The sequence below is a fragment of the Brassica napus genome, chromosome C6 (assembly GCF_020379485.1).
Source record: "Brassica napus cultivar Da-Ae chromosome C6, Da-Ae, whole genome shotgun sequence".
Taxonomy (NCBI): Eukaryota; Viridiplantae; Streptophyta; class Magnoliopsida; order Brassicales; family Brassicaceae; genus Brassica; species Brassica napus.
Window position 1 is genome coordinate 40,237,065 of NC_063449.1, and position 15,597 is coordinate 40,252,661.

General features: G+C 38.9%; 2 pseudogenes; one reads left to right on the forward strand and one right to left on the reverse strand.

The window, feature by feature from the left end:
• Positions 1–40: 40 nt before the first annotated feature.
• LOC125588767 lies at positions 41–7,346 on the reverse strand (annotated as a pseudogene).
• LOC125588766 lies at positions 950–2,339 on the forward strand (annotated as a pseudogene).
• Positions 7,347–15,597: the final 8,251 nt, after the last annotated feature.

Consider the following 15,597-nt stretch of genomic DNA (forward strand, 5'->3'; position numbering starts at 1 on the left):
TTGAGATGTATTATGAAATACTATTTAACGATAAGAAATGATACTCGGCAAATTATAAATAGGTTGATTTTTTTTTTTAAATACTCAATTTTTATCAAACGAACTAAGTTTTAGTAAAATAATAATATTATTTGGTTTAAAAATTTTAAGCAACGGAGATGGTCTTCATAAATTAAACAACTAGTAAAAGTATAATTATTTATCACCAAAAAAACAGGGGAACAATTCATGCCTTATTGTTGCTTAGCATTTTGTTATATCATCGCAGAATGAAGTGTCATATAAACGTGAAACATTACGAAGGCCAACATTTGAAATATAGCTGTGTATAAACGTGCCTAAGCAAATAAAAGAACATTGAATAACTTGTGTCCCTCATCACTCGCTTTTTCATTCAAAAAGGAATAATCAAAACTTGAAACTCTGACATTTGTAAACGAATCCCATTCTTGCTTTGTTGCATGTGAGGAAGTTTGAAATGAACAAAAATTGCAATACTTGGCGTGATATGCTGTTTTTGTAAACATATAAACTATTTTTCCAGTGTATATATATACCATATTAGTTGTTGTAATAAGTAAACATTAAATCTTCAGACCAAAATAATAACCTAACCCATGGATCCTCTTAACCAAGTTCGTTCATGTCATCTCTTGTGCCCAAAAGAACGATATGAAAAAGAAAAAGAGCATACCAAACCGGCAAAAATTAGCGGACAAAGCTTTCAGTTCAACTATCGCATAGTCAAAACTTCCTGTTTCAACGAAAATTCCAATAATCTCCATTCTCTATTTCATTGCAGCAAAAAAGAGGGTGAAGAAATATTTTACGGTACTTGCGAAAATTGTCACATGTAGATCGAAACAGATACATGTTACTTCTGCAGCTACTGTAATCGTGCATATCACAAAGAATGTGTTGAGTCTCCTTCTATTTACCATTCCTCTGATCATCCAAAGCATCCTCTTCAACTTCTTTTTATCAAAAAAAAAAAAAAAATCCTCTTCAACTTCTCTGGTCTGAGCAATACTCTAATTCAAGATGTTTTTCTTGTCAAGGTTTCTGTCCTTTTCCTTCTCTATTATACTATTGCCTTATTTGCGATTTTGCACTTCATATTATTTGCTCGAGATAACCAACATCCCTTACTATAGACAATCCTAAAAGGCACAAGCATACCCTCCATTACTTTCCCAGGAAATCTACTTTGGCTTGTGATGTTTGTGGATTGGTGGATGATGATTATTCTCACTTATTATACACATGTCTCTTATGTGATTTCTTTGTTCATAAAAGGTGTATCGACTTACCATATGTTATAAAGGTATCTCGTCATAATCACCGTCTCGCTTTTACTCCTAGTAACCTTTTCAAGGAGTCGGCTGATTGTGGAGTTTGTTATCAAAAGATAGACATAAACTACAGAGAATATTCTTGTGTGAAAGGATGCGTTTATGCAATGCACTCCAGATGTGCACTACGACGTGATGTATCCGACGGGAAAGAACTTGAAGGAGAGCCTAAAGGATCGTGTATCGAACAAAAAACGCTATCTAGGACGAACTCAAGTGAAGACGCCGCCGCCGCTAGCATCCCTCCATGCCGGTGAGGCTTTTTGCCGCCGGCGTCGGGTCCTCTGCTCCGTCAGCCACTCCTTATCGATCTCTGTTTTTTACATCGTTGTCTTCAGTTCTTGTGTCAGTGTTCTCGTCGTCTCCACCATCGCCATCTCGCCGAACCTTCTCATCGCTACCGTCTTCCATGTTACTCTCTTGGTCGCCACCGCCTCTCCGTCTCATCTCCTCATCACCGCCCAACCTCTCAAGGCAAACAGAAGCACCAGATCTACTCACTTCGTGTGTGGTCTCGTTGGTCGGCTCATATGCTCGTACTCACTGAGTCTCCACTCGATACACGGCCTAAACCTCCTCTGTTTCGCCCCTTTCCCTCGCCGGTCATAGTAAAGGTCACAAGACAAGTTCCCTCTCCGCCGAAACGCCTCGTCTCTCCACCAACTCCAAATCTTGAACCTTTGGACGAGAATCTTCAGGGTTTCAATTCGACAGATCTCTTGATAGGAACAATCATATTGTTGTTGTGGAGTACTCAGCTTAGGGTTTGTTGAGAGCTACGAGTTCCGCTACGGTAATAGTGGAACATAGTTTCTCAGCCTGTTCCCAGCTCTCGTCCCATCTTGGAATATCATCAAGAGCATCTATTCACCTCCGCCACGCCATCTCTCCCCTCTTACGCCTCACCTCTGTTTTGCATTCCCCTTCAACTACCGCAGCTCCTCCACCGTCAGATTCGCTCCTCCACCGTCAGATTCACTCCTTCATTGCGCTCATCATCGCTGTATCAACTCTTGGTCCCTAACCCCCACAAATCTCTTGATATGAGTTTTCAAAGTGTTGCCATGGAATTGCGGTTTAGCTCAGGTCTCGATGAGAGCCATGGATCCCGATACGGTAATATCAGAGTTCACCTTCTCAGCTGGATCTCATTGTGCAGTTCCTCATGTTTGATCGTCAAGAGCATCACCTCACATCCGCCGCGTCGCCTTGTCACTCCTATCCCCTCCGAGAGCCGCTGGTACTCAACCGACACATGCTTTGGCTTGAACCAAAACCATTTAAGGAGCTTGAACGTGCTGATTATTATATACTTGAGCCATCAATCCTCCTCCGAAGCATCATGTCTGTCCATGGTCTGCCGTCGCGCCTCACTGCAAAGGGTTCACCTAGCCCAAAGCCGTGATGTCGAACTAAAATCGCCATTATTCGTACATTCATCACATGTCAGTAGAGTTAGCTTTAGCTCTGAATTTGTCACTGGCGCTATTCGGGTTCAAGGTCCAGCCTATTTGTTTGTCAGCTCCAAATCCAGGACCTTGTTACTCTTCGTTTCTGATGAGATTCACGTAGTCTATTCGGGGAACATCGAGGTCGGAGTTAGAGCTGTTCATGCTCGTTCCACCTCCTTCCAAACTTGACAGTTTGGTCTAATCAACGTCGCGTGCGACTATTTCTTGCTCGTGGTAGTAGCCTATTCAGGGACACATCCGTTGCTTCCCACTGTTCTCCATTTATCGAGCAAGACTCTCCTGTAAGCTTTGTTATCCATTGGTTTAGTGTTTGTGTTTATGTTGTTCTTCAAACCGTCGAGGACCCCTCCGGTTATTATCTTGTTACCGTTGAGCATAGCTCCGGATGTAATCGCTTAAACTTGTTTTAGATTTAATATAATCGTTTGTGTGACAAAAAAAAAGGAGAGACTGAAGAAACATATGAAAATACTAAAATATTTGAAGATAAAGGTGATGGAGTTATACTGCATCAGGGTCATCCTTGTCATCAAGTAAAACTTGAAAAACAATTTCATGATGAAAACAAGCATTGTCAAGCGTGCATGCTTCCGTTCTACGGTAATGGTAATGTGTATCGTTGTATGCAATCATGCGATTTCATTTTACATGAATCATGTGCATATCTTCCCCGGGTGAAACAATTTATGCTACATGATCATCCATTGATTCTAGAGCTCGCGTATACCACAAGTTGCTTCATGTGTAGGAAATGTGACCGTAACTCATGCGGTTTCGCGTATGTGTGTCCGATCGAGGGGTGTGATTGGAAGCTAGACACACTGTGTGCTTCTATTTGTGAGCCGTTTAATCATTACTCTCATCCACATCCCTTGTTCATAACTTGTGGTGAATACACAAGCATACCGTGTTATATTTGTCGATACCGACAGGAACAACCTTTAGATTGTGTTGAATGCAGTTTTGTTCTGTGTTTTCGTTGTGCCACTCTTCCACATAAATTAAGGTACAAGCATGATGAGCATTTGCTCGTTTTTTCGTACAAAGAATATGCAGATGATGATGAACTTTGCTGGTGCGAAATATGCGAAAAAGATGTAATTCCACAGCAAGGATTATATGCATGCAACGAGTGTGAAGTCACCCTCCACGTCGACTATCTATTGGGAAGGGATCCGCATATGAAATCCGGAAAAACTGTTGTTACATCTGACAAGGAAACGATTCATTATCTTCCAAACACTTATCCAACTCGACCTATATGCAAAACTTGCGGAAGGCATTGTCCTTACAAAATAATGATAAAGACATCAGGTGGAGACCTATTCTGTTCTTATACTTGTTATAAAGAATAATGATTTGATTCAAAGTAATGTTGTTGCGAAATCAGTCCGACGATAATCTCAGATGTTCAACTAAGCTGAGCTGAATGCATGACATAGGTTTTGAGGATTGATTGATTATGTTCAACTAAGATGTTCAACTAAGCTGAGCTGAATGCATGACATAGGTTTGATCAAAATTTCAGAAGTCAAAGTCTTAGTATTTTCACCTTGATCAACCAAAATAAGCGCCAATTCTGCAGCAGTAGATGAATCTTCAAGCACTTCCTCTTTTCCTTTGGGTTGATCAGGTACATGCACACATACAACTTGTGTTTCCTTCTCTGGTTTCAGACACTGATTGGTTGATTCTGGCACCATTTCTTCTTTCTTCTCAACAAGTTCTTCCTGTACACTTATAATCGCATGCAATTGAGACTCTTGTCGTTGATTATGTGGTTCGAGCTTTGTATGCAGCATGATTCTCAACTTTGTACTATCAACACACAATCTTCTCATGACTTCAGACACCATAGCCTCCACTTGCAACAAACTAATGTTTACTGCAGGTGGATTAGCTTTTCCTTCTGAATCAGACATGGTTTTGCTTAGCTTGAGTTGAGATGATGATGATGATAGAACTTTCCTAGGAGTTGGTCTCCAGCCATATTGTTCCTTGATAGCTACATGGAAGTCTTTTGGTATATACCTCTTATCCATGATGTTCTCAAGCTCATCCCAAGTTGTGATGGCTGGTCTGTTATGAAACCAACGTTTTTCCTCCTCTCTCTCCCACCAACTTTTAGCTTCACCTCTGAGCCTACTAGCAGCCACTGATAACCTTTCATTCTTAGGAATGTGATTGTGCTAGATACATTTTTCCACATTTGCAGTCCAAGAGAGATAGGTTTCATGACATTTTCCTCCATAAAAAAACCCTTGGTATGAACATAGGGATGTGTAGTCAAGCCCAACAACAGAAAATTCAAAATCAAATCCATAAATGATAAAGAACTTGAAATCAATCCCAGAGAAACAGAGAATTTTCTAAATTAAACCAAAAAAAAAAAGAGAAACTGAATTGAAATTGAAAACCCAGAAAACAGAGAATTTATAACAAAGAAAAGATTGAAAAATAAACCCAAAAATTGAAATCTATCTTCAGAGTGTTGCTCTGATACCACTTCATGAAACCTTCCCTAGGATATTCCACTCTGATTTTGGTTGGATCGAACAAGGATAGATGATAGATGGTTTATTTTGGGATAGATAGATGAATGGCAGTTTCTGGATATATAGATGGATTGTTAGGTCACACTGAGATTGCGGAATGGCCTCAGATTAACCACTCTCTTGTTTTGGATATGACACACTAGCCAACAGGAGAGATTGCTGATTTGCTTTGGGTTTACACACCTCCACAATCAGGTTGTTCATAAGAACAATGAATCATCAAATTAAAGAAGAAATAGTTTTATAAAAATGATGATTGAAACTTTTGGTACAGACTTGACATACTTAAATAGAAAATTCTAGACCTACTGCTTGATCATCATAGAAAACATAAGACTTGCTGCATGAACAGCATAGAAAACATAAAACAGACAAGCAATAAATGTAGGTGGTTGGGACAACGGTAGTTGCAGCTTCTTCTTCTAATTTTCGTCGAAGGCTTATACTTCACTTTTCTTGCTGAATATTCTGATCAAACTCAAGCTAAAATACCAATTCTAGAAGACCAATACGTCCATCAACCAAACCAGTAGCTTTTCTTTGTCTAAAACTTCATGAATGAACCCAATAAGATTAATAAGAACTTCCACTGATTGTGCAACAGTTTCTGTTCCTTTTGATCTAAACCAAATCTTCTTGTCTTTGTATTTGCTGCCGCTTAGGATTGCATCAAAAGGTATCCATCTTGTGGACGAGAGATCAGGTTAGAACAGTAGAAAGTGTGATAAGGACGAAGATGTAGATGATGATGATGATTGGGACTTTCTAGTCTTTTTTTCTTCCACAAATCTTAAAGGTCTTGAGTCAAAGTATTGCTATAGAGGAGCCACGCTTTCTTGGGAGCTCGTCTATTCAGAATGATGATGAATCAAATAAGTCTCAGCAAGCTTTTATACATTGTTTGGTAAATTTGTGGAAACATTAGCTTGGAACCAATATAGTAATGAAAATCAAACACTGAATCAAATCATGTAATGACTGAGAAGATATATATATATGTATGTACTTTGTTTTTAACAAATGAAACAAGACAAGAGTTGCAAATTAAACTTCGCAACCCAGAACTTAAACTGTTTTTACATTGAGACCACCAAGATAAGAGACTACAATAAACTGATAATCTATTTATTAAGTCATGATCACACTGCCTGACTGAAACATCATCATACTCTTCACTCGATTCTCTTCCTTAACTCTGGCTTTCTCTTTGATTTTTTGAACTTGCATCTGAATCTTGTTGCTAGCCATCTCTTCTTTCTCCATTGTCACCAACCTCTCACCAATTAGCACTTTCCTCCTGAGATCTGGATTGCTGCTGTCTCCAATGTTGAAAAGAATCGATCTGTACTTTGCTTTTTGAGGAGCCTCGAAAGAACCTAGTCTCTCAAACATGGCAGATTCAACCGAAGCAGCCACACTCCAAGAATCGCAAGAAACCACTCCTTCCTTCATCTAAACAACAACCTCGTTAGCAACTTTAGACAAGGACTTGTGAAGAATCTCACGCACTTTGTCCCGGTTAGAATCCCCCGTCTTCGTCCAAATCATCTCCTCCTCCACAAGCTTCTTCTTATTATTCTTATTCTTCACCACCACCTGTTGATTGTGAACTCTATCACGACGTTGGCTCTGTTTCCCTTTATCAGAACGTGGCACTGTTTCCTTCCGGTGGCGTAGAGATACCTTAGCAAAAGAGTGTAAAGAAGCTTTGCCTCGGATTGGATTCTAGGGTTTTTGTCGTCCATTAATAGGATGTGGCTCTTTCCAGTTTGAGGGTATCTGCGATCGGTGACCAACTCGCAAGCAAGTGACTCTGGAGCTTCCTTCAAACGAATCATGGCCTCCACGCACCTAAAGACCGTTGGAGAAGAACTCTTACCGTCTCCTATCACAGCAGACTTTGCCGCTTTAGTTGCTGCCTCAAACAGTTCTAAGAACTCTTGTTTCTCCATCCTTATCTCTCGTTCTCGACTGAAAAATAGGGTTTGTAAGAAACGAAAGTGGAGAGAATGATTTGTATTGTTAGGGTATGACCTTACGTGAGAGAGTATCTAAAATCAACTCCTGATATGTTTGGTTTTTGTCATGTGGTTTCTCCACACGTTTACTTACTTGGAACGCTAGCCTCTTCAAACTTTCCTTTTATGTTGTACGACTTTCCATTTTCTTCACTTAATTTTATTTATCTTCAAAATTTTATTAAACTGTGGAAGCCCCTTGATCCAATGGTTTGACCAAGTGTTCATTAATACTTCTACAAGAAAAAGTCTAAGATTCAAATCTTAGAAAAACGCAAATTATGCATATTATGAAGAAAAATGGTTATAAGAGGTCTTCAGCATGGATTTCATAGGGCGACTCGGAGTGACGCAGTCAGACATATATTCTCATATGGTGGTAGAATCAACGGCTGTAGAATCGTCTATGTAATATTTCTCAGCGCTGTAATAGCATAATTAATCAGACGTTAACATTTTTTTTAATTAAATAATTCTGAGACAAAATATTCTAATTCAATGGTTGATTATTGGTTATGAACTTATGATCTGTTTTATTTGGCTGGATCAGATAACTCGGTGGTTTAGAGATGACTAAATAAACCAGAGACTGGAGCCGGTTAGGCAGAAATTGGGAGCTGGTTTACAAGAACCAATAAAATAAAATCGGAACGGTGTGAAAGAAACTCAAAACCTATGTTACATGGAATCGGAAACGGGTACGTGGAAGCGGAAGCGTTTGAAAACGCGGAATCGACATTTTATAAAATTTTAGGAAGCGGAAACGTGTTGGAAGCGTTTTAATATATATATATATATATATATATATATATATATATATATAAAATAGTACACTACAAGAAAACACAGTTTTAGCAAGGAAATTTAACGATGAAAACTAATCCTCGTGAAATTACGTTGACTTAACGATGGAATTGCGAGGAAATAAAGTTTCCTCGTAACGGCCTTGTAAAATACCGAGTAATGCGTTTCCTCGTAAAATCGTCGTAAGTTGACGTGGTTTTTCCGAGAAAAATGTGTTTCGTCGCAAATTCGTCGTAAAATTAGCATGATTTTTACGAGGAAATAACTTACGAGGAAAGAACGAGAAATCCACCAACTTAACACGTTTTTTTTGCCACCAACCTAATATTTCGTCGTAAATTCGTAGCAAAATTCAACTACCAGATTCGAAAATTTTCTATAAATATGGAGGTTTGAACATAATTTTAAGCACACCAACAAGAAAAAAAAACGTGAAAAAAATGTCGGGCTTGGGAAATATTTTCGAGTTGCGGAGGTGGATGTATATGCATAGAGATGCTAACGGGAGAGTGACGAAAGAATATCTTGCTGGGTTGGAGCGTTTTATGCATCAAGCAGATTCTACACCGCTCGCCCAAGAAAGCGGTAAAATATTCTGTCCTTGTAGAAAATGTAACAATTCAAAGTTGGCAAATCGTGAAAATGTTTGGAAGCATTTAGTAAATAGAGGTTTCACGCCAAATTATTATATCTGGTTTCAACATGGAGAAGGTTATAGTTATGATCAGAATGAAGCTAGTAGTAGTAATAGCAACTTTCAAGAAGAACCGGTTGATCATCAATTGCATAATGCACATAGTTACCATCAGGAGGATCAGGCAATGGTAGATTATGATAGGGTTCATGATATGGTAACTGATGCATTCGTAGCTCATGATGATGAAGATGAAGAACCTAACATAGATTCAAAAAAGTTTTATGAAATGTTAGATGCGGCAAATCAACCACTTTACAGTGGTTGTAGAGAAGGTCTCTCTAAATTGTCATTGGCTGCTAGAATGATGAATATTAAAACTGATCACAATCTACCTGAAAGTTGCATGAACGAATGGGCAGATTTATTTAAAGAGTATTTGCCGGAAGACAATGAGTCTGCTGATTCTTATTATGAGATTCAGAAACTGGTTTATAGTCTTGGGTTGCCTTCGGAGATGATAGATGTTTGCATCGACAACTGCATGATCTACTGGGGAGATGATGAGAAGTTGGAAGAATGTCGATTCTGCAAGAAACCACGATTCAAGCCGCAAGGAAGGGGACGTAATAGGGTACCGTACCAAAGGATGTGGTACCTACCAATTACAGATAGATTGAAAAGATTGTACCAATCGGAGCAGACTGCTGGAAAGATGAGGTGGCATGCCGAGCATACTCAGACGGATGGTGAGATGACTCATCCATCAGATGCAAGAGCCTGGAAACATTTTAACAAAGTACATCCGAATTTCGCTAGCAATAGCCGGAATGTGTACCTCGGATTATGCACAGATGGATTTAGTCCATTTGGAATGTCAGGGAGACAATATTCATTGTGGCCAGTCTTTCTTACGCCATACAACCTGCCACCGGAGATGTGCATGCAACGGGAGTTTTTATTCTTGACCATATTAATACCCGGTCCGAAGCATCCAAAAAGGTCACTTGATGTTTTCCTACAACCACTGATAAAAGAGTTGAAGGATTTGTGGTCAACAGGGGTGAGGACGTATGACTGCTCAACGAAGAAGAATTTTACGATGCGAGCTATGCTTTTGTGGACCATAAGTGACTTTCCTGCCTATGGGATGTTGTCTGGATGGACTACACATGGGAGATTAGCTTGTCCATATTGTAATGGAACGACAGATGCATTTCAACTGAAGAATGGTAGAAAGACAAGTTGGTTCGATTGTCACCGTCGATTTCTTCCAGTTGGCCATCCGTACCGAAGAAACAAGAATTTGTTTAGGCACAAAAAGGTTGTGAGAGACACTCCTCCTCCATATCTAACTGGAGAACAAATTGAAGCGCAAATCGACTACTACGGAGCTAACGAAACAGTTCGCTGGGGTGGTAATTGGCATGTCCCTCGTAATATGCCTGATTCTTACGGTGTTCATCACAACTGGCACAAGAAGAGTATATTTTGGGAGTTACCATATTGGAAGGATCTTCTTCTGCGCCACAACCTTGATGTGATGCATATAGAGAAGAATTTCTTTGAGAACATCATGAATACAATATTGAATGTCCCAGGGAAGACAAAAGACAACATAAAATCGAGGTTGGACTTGCCGGATATTTGCTCAAGAAGTGAGTTACATATAAAAAGCAATGGCCAAGTTCCCGTTCCAATTTTTAGATTGTCTTCAGAAAAAAAGTCGGTTTTGTTCAATTGGGTGGCATCAGAAGTGAAGTTCCCTGATGGGTATGTTTCAAATCTTTCAAGATGTGTTGAAAAGGGTCAAAAGTTCTCCGGGATGAAGAGTCATGATTGTCATGTCTTTATGCAACGACTTCTGCCATTTGCATTTGCGGAGCTACTTCCAACAAACGTACATGAAGCACTTGCAGGTAGTTTACAATAGGACAATAATATTAAATTGGTTTAGTTTACAATAATAGTATTTGACTAACAATGTGTTTAATTGTTTTTGGAATAGGCATTGGAGCATTTTTCAGGGATTTGAGCACACGCACTCTTAAAGAAGAAGTCGTAGAACAGCTTCAGGAGAACATTCCTATCTTATTGTGCAACTTGGAGAAGATATTTCCTCCAGGCTTTTTTGACGTGATGGAGCATCTAGCTATCCACCTCCCATATGAGGCATTGCTTCGTGGACCGGTACATTACGGATGGATGTATCAGTACGAGCGAGCCATGAAATATTTGAAGGGAAAAGCAAAGAACCTCGCCAAAGTTGAAGGTTCTATAATTGCTGGAAGTTTGACAGAAGAAGTTTCTCACTTCACATCGTACTACTTTGCGTCAAAAGTACGTACCCGAAGAAGAGCTCCAAGAAGATATGATGATGGTGGCGTTGCGCCCACATATGCAGTTGTTGGTGTTCCAGAAATCTTTAGCCAGATTGGACGACTTGGTGGGAAATCAAAACAGGTTTGGTGGTCGAGTGAAGAAGACGCTCATAGTGCACACACCTATATTCTACTCAATTGCGAGGATCCATTGATGCGTTATTTTGAAAGGTAACTTAAATTGAGTATACATTATATAATTGAGAGAGATTAATTCATGTAAAATGTGATTTTACAGCATGTTTGTTTCACAAGTCGAAGAAACATTTCCTGGTATATCCACAAGTGACGTAGACAAAAGAAAAGATCAACACTTTGTTAAGTGGTTGAAGAATCAGGTATTAATCAAATACTTTTAAAATTTTCATACATGAATGATTTGTATTTCAACGTTCTTTTTATTTTTAAATAGGTTGATTATGACGACGATGCAGATTATCCTAAGTGGTTACACGAAGTAATTCAATCTCCACTTGTAAAGGTCACCACATCACAGATGTATTTCACACGAGGCTATACTTTTCACACATATGAGTATGGTAAACAGCGGGCAACCAGTAACTATGGAATTTGTGTGAAAGGAGAAACAGATTTCTACGGAATCTTGACGGAGATTATTGAAGTCGAATTCCCAGGGATATTGAAGCTAAAATGCGTCCTCTTCAAGTGTGAATGGTTCGACCCCGTCGTCAATAGAGGTGTTCGGTTGAACAAATTCGGTGTTGTAGATGTCAACGGTGGCCGGAGGTACAACAAATTCGAGCCCTTCATCTTAGCTTCACAAGCAGACCAAGTTAGCTTCCTTCCATACCCTCGGATGAGAGAGTCGGGTATAAATTGGTTAGCCGTGATCAAAGTTACACCTCGAGGACGAATCATCATAGGAGAAGAACCACCATTGCAAGAAGAACAAATAAATGAAGTTCATGAACCTGAACAAGAAATTGATGACATCCTTCTCATTGATCCGCATAATCACGAGTATGAAGATCTTACCGAAGATCCCACGGAGGAAGCTGTTGAAGACGAGTTTCATGAAAATGATGATGTTTCAAGTGATGACGAGAATGTCGATGAATCCGATTAATGTATTTGATATTTGTATGAGTTTGATTTATTATATATAATTAAAGATAATGGGAGTTTATTTATAAATAAGATATCGACATTAATTATAAGTAAAGGAATTGTGTTTTTATAATTTTCGGTTTGGATTAGAATGAATTGCTTGAGGTTAAAGGATAGAAGTGTTTGATATATGAAGTAGAAGATAAAGAAGATAAAGAAGATGTGGTTTGGGGTTTGGCGTTTCGTTTTAGGGGTTTAGAGACAGTCGTCGTACTTTCCACGTTACCTCACGGGAATTTTACGACGATTTATAATACATTACCTCGCATATTCCATGGTAACAGTAAACGTCGTAATAGCCTCGTTAACTTACGTGGAATAAAAGACGCTTTATAATTAAAAAAGCGGACCTCGCTTATTCCACGTAAGACCAAAACGTCGTAAGAGCCTCGTGAACTTACGTGGAATGAGCGAGGTTCGCTTTTTTATTTTACTTTTCGTCGTTAATTCGTCGGTAAATATAAACCCTAAACTAAATTGAAACCCAAATCCCTAAACCCCAAATGTGCAAACCCTAAAACTCCCCATCCTACTTCATATAAACTAAAAAAAATTATTTTCTATTTTATATAAACTTAAAAAAAAAAGAGAAGAAAGATATTGGAAACACATATGACGAGATACGTCAAATTCAAAATTAATTGTAGAGTGTGTTTGATTTGTTGTGTGATATGTAAAATTCAAAATTTGTAAAATTGTTTTCCAACGTATTAAACCTTTCAAATTCAAAAAAATATATATATTGAAGTTAAAGGGTTAGAAATATATGAAGTATAAGATAAGAAATATAAGAAAGATAGGGTTTGAGGTTTGGAGATAAGAAAGATAGGGTTTGAGGTTTGGGGTTTAAGATTTTAGGGGTTAGCAAAAAAAGCCTCGCTATTTGCACGTAATGTCGATGATAAAAACAAAAATCGTCGTAACAGCCTCGAGAAATTACGTGGAATAAGAGACGCTTTATAATTAAAGAAGCGGACCTCGCTTATTCCACGTAAGATGAAAACGTCGTAAGAGCCTCGTGAACTTACGTGGAATGAGCGAGGTTCGCTTTTTATTTTACTTTTCGTCGTTAATTCGTCGGTAAATATAAACCCTAAACTAAAATGAAACTCAAATCCCTAAACCCCAAATGTGCAAACCCTAAAAAAAATTATTTTCTATTTTATATAAACTTAAAAAAAAAAGAGAAAAAAAGATATTGGAAACACATATGACGAGATTCGTAAGATATTGGAAACACATATTAAACCTTTCATATTTGATACGTAAGATATTGTAAAATTGTTTTTCAACGTATTAAACCTTTCAAATTCAAAAAAATATATATATTGAAGTTAAAGGGTTAGAAATATATGAAGTATAAGATAAGAAATATAAGAAAGATAGGGTTTGAGGTTTGGAGATAAGAAAGATAGGGTTTGAGGTTTGGGGTTTAAGATTTTAGGGGTTAGCAAAAAAAGCCTCGCCATTTGCACGTAAAATCGATGATAAAAACAAAAATCGTCGCAAGAACGACGTAAAATAAAAGACGGGCCTCTGTATTTCCTCGCAAAAAAACACGGGCCTCTGTATTTCCTCGTTAATTTGCGTGGGCCTTGCGACGAAACGAAAGACGGGCCTCTGTCTTTCCTCGTTATTTTGCGATTAATCTTCGACGAACCGTAATCCTATATATAGGCGAAACAGCAGGCCCTCTTCATTTCCTCTCTATTTCCTCTCTACAGCCTCTCTATTTCCTCTCACCATGGTAAGTCTCTCATTCCTCTCTAAGTAGTTTAGGGAATTTAGATTAGGTGGTTAGTTTAGGGAATTTAGTTTACGAAATTAGTTTAGAAAATTTAGGTTTCGTAATTTTATTAATTACGTAGTTAATACTGTTCATAATTTTTTTTTTTACTCTTGACTTTAATTTAGAAATTTAAATTTTGCAGACTATTCGCAAGCACCAGCGTACTGCTCACTACTCGCAGATGTTCGGTCCACCGGGTAGTCGGTTAGACCCGCCTTCACTTCCCGGTTCTTCTTCAGCTCCCGGCTCTTCGGGTCAGCAGGAGACCGTCCCCGAGACTCAATCTTCTCAGAGAGTCTCGCCTTCTTCTACGGCATCGCCATCAGTTCCTCATGTGCCTCCTCCGATAGCTCCTCATCCGATGCCAGCTCCTCATGTGCCTCCTCAGATGCCCGCCAATCAGGTTCATGCTGATTTGATGGTGTCACCGAGTTGTCCTTACTCTCAGTACACTGTTGAGGACATTCTCGGTTTGCCAGGCAGAGAAGGCTTACCGATCATAGACCCCGACCGACCTGACGGAACTCTCTGGTATGTATGTTACATTAATTTTTTTAAATTCATTTGTGACTTTAATAAATATTTAAAACTTTAAATTTTTTTTTTTTTCAGGTTTGGGGTTGATAACTGCCTTGCAACAGAAGTAACCGAGACGATTAAAGGTTACTTCTCCATGGCACATCCCAACTGGAAATCCACTCCGATCTACATCAGAAGGACGTGGTTCAAGATTTACGCTGTAAGTTTTTACAATTTATTCCTGATTTATATTTTTTTAAATTTTATTTTTCTAAACTAATTATTAATATTTTTTTTTTTGCAGCAAAAATTTAATTGGTCCATGGGGGTCACTGAGAAGGTGCGGAAAGAGTTTATCGACAAGGCGAAGAAACGTTTGTTGGACACGGTCTCCAACTGGAAGGGTGACTGGATCGTGAAGGGCTATGAGCGGGGCAAACCCTCAACCATCACCACGGACGTGTGGGATGGCCTCATCCGTTATTGGAGGGATCCTGATGCCATGAGAGTCGTCCAGTCTTGCTCCGCCTCCCGTAACTCGGTAGATGAGCACGGCCACAGGGCGATGCAACATAGTACGGGCCAAAAGCCACACGCCCGCGTCCGTTTGGAAATGGTACGTAATTTAAATATTTAACTTTTTGATTTTTAATATATATATATATATATATATATATATATAATAAAAACTTTCTTAACTGTTTTTAGGCCAAGGAGTTGGGACGTTTACCGACTCTTATGGAACTTTTCGATCGGACCCACAAGAACAAGGCGGGCGGATTTGTAGATGAGAAGTCTGAGAAGATCTACAATGATGTGGCAGCTCGTATTGACGAGCGTGAGACCCAGCTGGCGCAGGAGTCCGCCGACGGATCACCCGTCGTCTTATCCACAATAGAAGTGGATAGAATTTACGAGGAGGTAAATTTTATATAAATTTTTTAT